This window comes from Elephas maximus, chromosome 17, assembly GCF_024166365.1.
Source record: "Elephas maximus indicus isolate mEleMax1 chromosome 17, mEleMax1 primary haplotype, whole genome shotgun sequence".
Classification (NCBI taxonomy): domain Eukaryota; kingdom Metazoa; phylum Chordata; class Mammalia; order Proboscidea; family Elephantidae; genus Elephas; species Elephas maximus.
Genome location: NC_064835.1, coordinates 19000257 through 19007653, shown reverse-complemented (window position 1 = coordinate 19007653; position 7397 = coordinate 19000257). Strand labels below are relative to the sequence as shown.

The window sequence follows — 7397 nt, the reverse complement described above, 5'->3', positions numbered from 1 at the left end:
CAACCAGGGCTCAGAACACTCAGTATTGTAAGTTATCAGAACGGTTCTTTGGGTGTTGAGACTAGTCAGTACTAAGACCCACTCTTACAGCACAGAAACAAAAAGAGAGATAATTCCATCTGATGTTTATTTGCATGACCTATAATACTGGGATCCCAGAGTCTTTAACTTAGACTCAACACAGAGCAGGGACAGGGAGAGAGAATTAGAGATACATGAATGATAAAATTTGCATCTCTTTCACACTGTATAAATACTTACCTCAAGTTTCTTCTTCTCTTCCTCCATAAAATTCCCAGAGGAAAATGGCAGCAGGAAATCACTCCACAGTGACTGAGTTCATTCTTGCTGGACTGATAGAAAAGCCAGAACTCCACTTTTCCCTCTTTCTTTTCTTCCTAGGAGTCTATATGATCACAGTGGTTGGGAATCTGGGCATGATCACACTGATTGGGCTCAGTTCTCACCTGCACACCCCCATGTAGTATTTCCTTAGCAGTTTGTCCTTCATTGATTTCTGCTATCCCACTGCCATTACCCCCAAAATGCTGGTGAGCTTTGTGACAGAGAACACCATCTCCTACCCTGAATGTATGACTTTGCCTTACTTCTTTGCTTTTTTTATTATTTCAGAATGTCCTATGTTGGCTGTGATGGCGTATGATCGTTATGTTGCCATCTGTAAGCCACTGCTTTACAACATCATCATGTCTTATCAGGTCTGCTCCTGGTTGGTAGTTGAAGTATATATGATGGGCTTGATTGGTGCCGCTGTTCACACAGCTCGCATGCTAAGAGTGGTTTTCTGCAAGGCTAAAATAATCAACCATTACTTCTGTGATGTTTTTCCACTACTGGAGCTCTCCTCCTCCAGCACTTATGTCAATGAAGTGGTAGTTTTGTGCTTCAGTTTACTTAATTTTCTTGCACCAACCTTGACCATCCTTGGCTCCTATGTCTCTCTCATTGCCAGCATCCTGCGAATCCACTCCACTGAAGGCAGGTCTAAAACCTTTAGCACTTGCATTTCCCACATCTTGGCTGTTACAATTTTCTATGGTACTGCAGCATTCATGTACCTGCAACCATCAAATGTTGGTTCCATGGACCAAGGGAAAGTGTCTTCTGTGTTTTACACCATTATTGTACCAATGTTGAACGCCCTGATCTACAGCCTGAGGAACAAGGATGTTAAAGTTGCTCTCAATAAAATTATTTAAAAAAGACTATTTTGCATTAGCAAAGATTTATAATTCTCAAAGAAGGTTCGGTAAGGAAGGAGTCCTGAGACAGCAACATATATACAGAAGTAGTGAGATTATTTCCAACACTTGATTGTTTGGAAGACAGGTCCCAAGGATAAGACTGGATTCATAGTGTCATACAGACGGCAGTCACATGGCGGGCAGTGTCAATTCTAGGAAGTTCCAGAGGTCACCCATAGTAACGCATATTACCTGTAAGCCTTTAAAAAATCTTCAAAGGCCTTCTTGTGGGGATATTATAATTTATATACATGGGATTTTTCAATTTGTTAGATAAGATTTAACTATCATAATTAATAGAATTATCTGTTTGGTCTTAATCTTTGGTCTTAAGGTTTTGTGTATTTGGTCAAAAACTAATAAGTCTTCCAATAAATTCTTCTGGAAAAAAGTTATCTCTAAAGTAAATCATTTTAATCATTTGAAATCTACAAAATTCAATCCCTACTAGTTGGTGAGTGCAGAGAAATGTATTAAGGAATATGGGGGCAGGTGATGGATGATAAGAGTTAATTCCTGCCTACAAGTTGATAACAGGATGGTGGAAGAGATTGATAGAATAATCATAGCCAAATACATAATGTATATTTTTATTTTTTTATGCAGCAGAAACCCTGGTGGTGTAGTGGTTAAGTGCTACAGCTGCTAACCAAAGGATGAGCAGTTAAAATCCACCAGGTGCTCCTTGGAAACTCTATGGGGCAGTTCTACTCTGTCCTATAGGGTCGCTATGAGTCGGAGTCGATTCGACAGCACTGGGTTTGGTTTGGTTTGGTACCACCTCCATTTCCCTAGAATCCTATGATCATTTTTCCCTATTTCTAAAGGTTTTTATTTTCACCCATATTATGGAATCACAGATGGAGAAGTAACATTCTTCGAACATGCATTGAAATCATATGGAACACTTATACACTTGCAAAAGTTAAAGTTGGAAAATTGTTTTCTAACTACTTGTACCCCTCTTACCCAAAGGCTCAATATTTATTCTAGGAAAAAAAAAAGTTGACAGAATCATTTTGCAGACACTGAATAATTGTCTGGGGCTTCAAGTAAAAATGTGTGGATCTCCCTCCTTACCTAGTAAAGAGGAGTTTAAAACAGAAAAGGTGACTCAGATGATAGTTTGGGAAGACTTCCAAGTAATAAAGGCCACCTCTTCTCCTTTTCCAACTAAGCAACCATTGGTGCTTCTTTAGAATAGCAACCAGAAAACTCTTATTAGTCCTCCTGAGAGTCAATAAACTAAAATAAATAAATAACCTGCTGCCATGGAGTCATTCTTATTAATAACTCTCTGCAGCTTAGCTCCCATCAGCTCCTCCTTCTCTTGAGGTGGTAGCAGCACCTGGATGTATTCTCCCATCTCTCCCTACTATGGTTCTTCAGGCACTTAAAAATGAAATATTTCACTTTACTTTTAAAACTACTTCTAGATAAAAGATCTCTGGGTGTTCTTTCTAACGCTTCTGAGATTCAAGGCCTCCAAAACAGTTGCATTAAGGAAAAACAAGCATGGACATCTGCAGATAACATCATGCTCTTGACTGTTTATGTACATAAAGCTACGCTCAGAGGCAGAGCACAGGGCTACAGGGTCTTTTTTGACCAAGTGTTAACAATGACCACTAGATAAAGTGTATTTTCAAAATCGTCTGACTGGAATAGCATGCATAAAACTGCTTGCTTTGTCATCAGCTTGCCATCAAATAGGAAATAGTACCCCAATGTGATATCACCCCGTACCTCACCACATAAAATCACAAGTTGTCATGAGAGAGGTGAGGTTATTTCCCTCTTTGGAACCTAGAAGAAACTTCTTTCTTGGCTTTCTATGTACTAATCAGCCCTTATATTCATAACTCATGTCTTAATCCTGGAAAAAATCTATTTTTGTGTGTACCTGTATATGTAAATATATGTATGTGATCTAAATATTTGCATGCATTTATGTGTTACATGTATGTACAAATATGTGTACTGCTTGGATATGTTTTCCAAGGGCTATGTGTGAGTAATTTTTATTGTATTACTCCAAGTATTGAACAAATAATATCCAGTGAGAAACATTTTTTTCCACTGATGGGTGATAGGTTGAAATAACTGTAAGAATTGTGTATGTTTCAGAAGATTTATTTATATATTAAAACTTTTTAAAGGTATTAATGATGATAAAAATATCTGAACTATCTCTAGTTATTCTGAGAATGGGTAGAAGTTATACTATTCAAATATTAGAATAGATATTATATTCCAAAATAAAGCTCTATCACAGAAAAAGAGGAAAAAAAAACTTGAAGGAGAAAACCTTTTACAAATTAGAAAGTACAAAATGCATAGGGTTTACCACGTACTATTATCCTTTGCTGTGGAGTTGATTTCGACACATAACAACCCTATAGGATAGAGTAGAACTGCTTAATAAGGTTTCCAAGGAGCAGCAGGTGGATTCAAACTGCCGACCTTCTAGTTAGCAGCCAAGTTCTTAACCACTGTGCCACCAGGGCTCCAAGTGCCACTGTACAGAAGAATACATATATTCAATGTTTTAATGATAGGAAAAAAAAAACATGATATGTTAAATATATTCTAACACTAAGCCCTGTGATGAACTTGAATAATGTTCCCATACTGAGTTTGTCTTTCATTCCTTCTGATATATTTTAATATTTAAAAGAAAACAACTCTTCATTTACAATCAGCATTTTCATGACTATCAGTGTGTCAAAGGGACAGAACTAACTTATCTTCTGCTTTAGTTAGGATTAGGTTTGGCTTTGAGACATGTACACATACATACATATACACACACACACACAAACACAACACACACACTGCAGAGTGCCTTAAACCAGAAGACAATTCATGCCTGGTATGGTGGCTCACTCATCAAGGATTTAAGCTTCTTTTAACTTTTTCCTCTGCTGGCTCCAACATGTAGCTTTTACCTTATGGTCTTTTTTTTTTTTCTTAGATAACAGCTCCAAATCCATTATTCATTTCCACCACCCAGTCAGCAGGAAGGGAGCTGTGAAGGAGAAGAGAGTGCCCCCTCGCTTGAAGAACTCTACCCACAAGTGACACTAATATTCACTAACATCCCTTTGGCTAGACTTAGTCACATTGTCAAACCCATATGCAAGGGTGGCTGAGAGATGCTGTGGTTAGCCTATATGGTCATGTGCCAAACTAAGATTCAGGACACATATTATCGAGGAAGAAAGGAGAATGACTATAAACAATAATTAGCAGTTTTGGACACATCTTACAAAATTTGTAGTCACAGACAACTCTATGTTGTTCTCTTAAGAGTTTAACGTTTGGATTAGGCATTGTATATAAGAATAATAATAGTGTTAAATGTGATTAAAAATAAAATGCATAATACATAAATAAAATGTATTAATATTTTGATAATAAGATATGCTAGAAAGGTATAAACTATGGTGCGTGGAGTAGTTCATAGAATATCTCAACAAAGCTGGGCTCACGTCCATGGTCTTGCCTTCATGCTGCTTCCCTATCCTGAAATGGTTCCTTGATTCCACCCTGCCTTTCCAAACTTTGCAACCCTTTCAATGAAAAACTCAAGTGTCTATTTCTCCATGCATTTTTGATCACTCCAGGTTATCATAAGGCACATTTCTAGTTCATCACATATTCTATATTAATAATATTCTTTCTGGTATTATTTACTGTTAATTAATGCTTGTAGATACCTCTATCGATTGTCAAATTCTTGAGAACAGAAAATCGTGTTTTGCATTGTATCATAAATCTTGGTCTATAGTTATATAATTTTTGTTGTTGTATGTGCCCTTGAGTGGATTCTGACTCACAGGGACCTTCTAGGACTGAGAAGGACTGCCTCATAGTGTTTCCTAGGCTGTAAACTTTGTGGAAACACATCCTCAAGTTTTTCTACTACGGAGCAGCTGGTGGATTCGAACCTTTGAACTTCTGGTTAGCAGCCTAGCACTTTTCACTTCTCATTGTGTCACCAAGGCTTCCTATGTAATTACCAAGGTTTTGCCTTTCTTTCTTCAATGTCCAAAAATGACTTAAAAATAAAAAAATTAAAGCCCTTCATTGATCATTTATTAAAACATTTCGGCTAAAGTCAACCAACCAAATTATTGCAATTATCGTATTTATTAATTGTAATGTTTATATGAAAATGATATACCATTTAATAAATATTTTGACAATGAGATCTTATACCTAAGATTGTATTATTTTCTGAGCTTCAGCTCCTGGGCAATCTTCATGTGGTTTCTTCCCCTGTCTCTGCTCCTCTCACCTGTTTAATCTACAGGAAAAAAAATGCACATTCTCCTCAGAACAGTCTTGATATTCCACAAGCACACTGCTTCATTCCATGTCTTATTTATAATCATTCTACCTCATTTATTTAAAATTATGATTTCTATATTCTGTTTCGCTTTTATTTCTTTGTCTTCAAGACTTAGTTGATACTAAATTTCTCCATGCTGCCTTCTCTGACTTCTAAAGCACATAGTGAATGACCTGGCATTCAAATTCTAACTCAAGTGTCCACTTGAGTTTTGCATTACTTATTGTTTTGTGACATGTTTTAGTCTAGCCTTCAGGTGAACTCCATGAAGGTATGTGTCTTCCCTGTATGCGTTCACGTCAAATCTCATTTTAGTGGCTTAATCAATATTTCTGTGATTGAATATGATTCTTAGAAATGTAGACATATAAATAAAAGAAAAAGAAGAAGAACCGTTGCCGTCAAACCGATTCTGACTCACAGCAACCCTATGGAACAGAGTAGAACTGCCTCCATGGGATTTCCACAGAGCAACTGGTAGATTCGATTTGTTGACCTTTTTGGTTAGCAGCTGAATTCTTCACCACTACACCACCAGGGCTCCAAAGCAAGGTTAGCCAGAGTGAAATCATAGCTTTAGTTTATATCAAGGGCGCCACATATTCATATTGTGATGTATACTTTAATGAATAATTTCAGTCCTTTTAAGAGTTCTGTTTCCAGCCATCATGTTGGATTGTTTGTAATTTTGTTTTTCCATGTGAAGGAAATGAATGCCTTTGATTAAAACTAGTAATATGACTCTAATAAACTATTCCTGCAGCAGACAGTATGAGGCATTTCCAGAAACATCAGACGGCCATCAGCCTCATTTCCTGAGCTCAGGCTATTGATTTGTTAGCTTCATGGACAGTACTGGACAGTACTATTTGTGAGTATCATGGACAAGGCACTGGGAAGTAGTGGTGATTTTTGGACACTTTACAAACCTGCAAAAAATGAAATCAAGATGTGGAAGATCTGAAACATTGGTCCAGCAAAGAAAGAGAACTTGATAGAAAATGAAGAAGTTCATTATTTTAGAAAATTTAGTGTAGCTACAGAAAATTATTAAAGATATGTCTAGAATAATTTTTCTGGAAATACCACTGACTTCATGTTAGGCCAAGTGCTCATGCATAATAATAATAACTATTATTTTCTACATAATTAGCATATTTTAGGCATATACATTAAGATATTCAATTCTTATAATAAATCCGTAAGTACTGTTATTAGTGTCATTTTCAAGATAAGGTAACTGACTTTTACATGGATTAAGTCACTTTTCCTGTGTCTTGCAGTTAGTGAAGGGCAGGACAAGGACCTGAGCTACAATTCATGTGACTCCAAAGTTCGTGGTCCTAACTAGTACTATCTCCCAAAAGATAGGAACATATTTCTGGACAAAATCCAATGATTGATATACATGAGCAAAGACTTTTCATGTCAGGGAGGGCCTAAAGACATCAATTGGTAGGTAAAATTGGAAGCTCTACTCCGATTACATAAATTATATTTTGATAATTTCTGGACAATACCTTTTGAAACGGCAATTGACAAACTAACAATACCCACTTAAGTGGCCAGAATGTTGAGGGCTTGAGAAAAGTTACATGAACAGACATGAGAAGTATTTGCAGAAGGAGATACTTTAGTTTAGTGCTGTGGGGACCAGAAATTCACACCTCTTCCACTTTGCAGTCAAGATGGATATAACATAACCTTGGAGCAGAACTTCTGGGTTCTATCACATGAGTGATTTTCTCTAGTTATGCAAATGATTGGATGCCTCAGGC

The 7397-nt window shown here is 36.8% G+C and overlaps 1 pseudogene; it reads left to right on the top strand.

Moving 5' to 3' along the window:
* Positions 1 to 305: 305 nt before the first annotated feature.
* LOC126061032 (putative olfactory receptor 8G3) lies at positions 306 to 1253 on the top strand (annotated as a pseudogene).
* The last annotated feature ends 6144 nt before the right edge of the window (positions 1254 to 7397 follow it).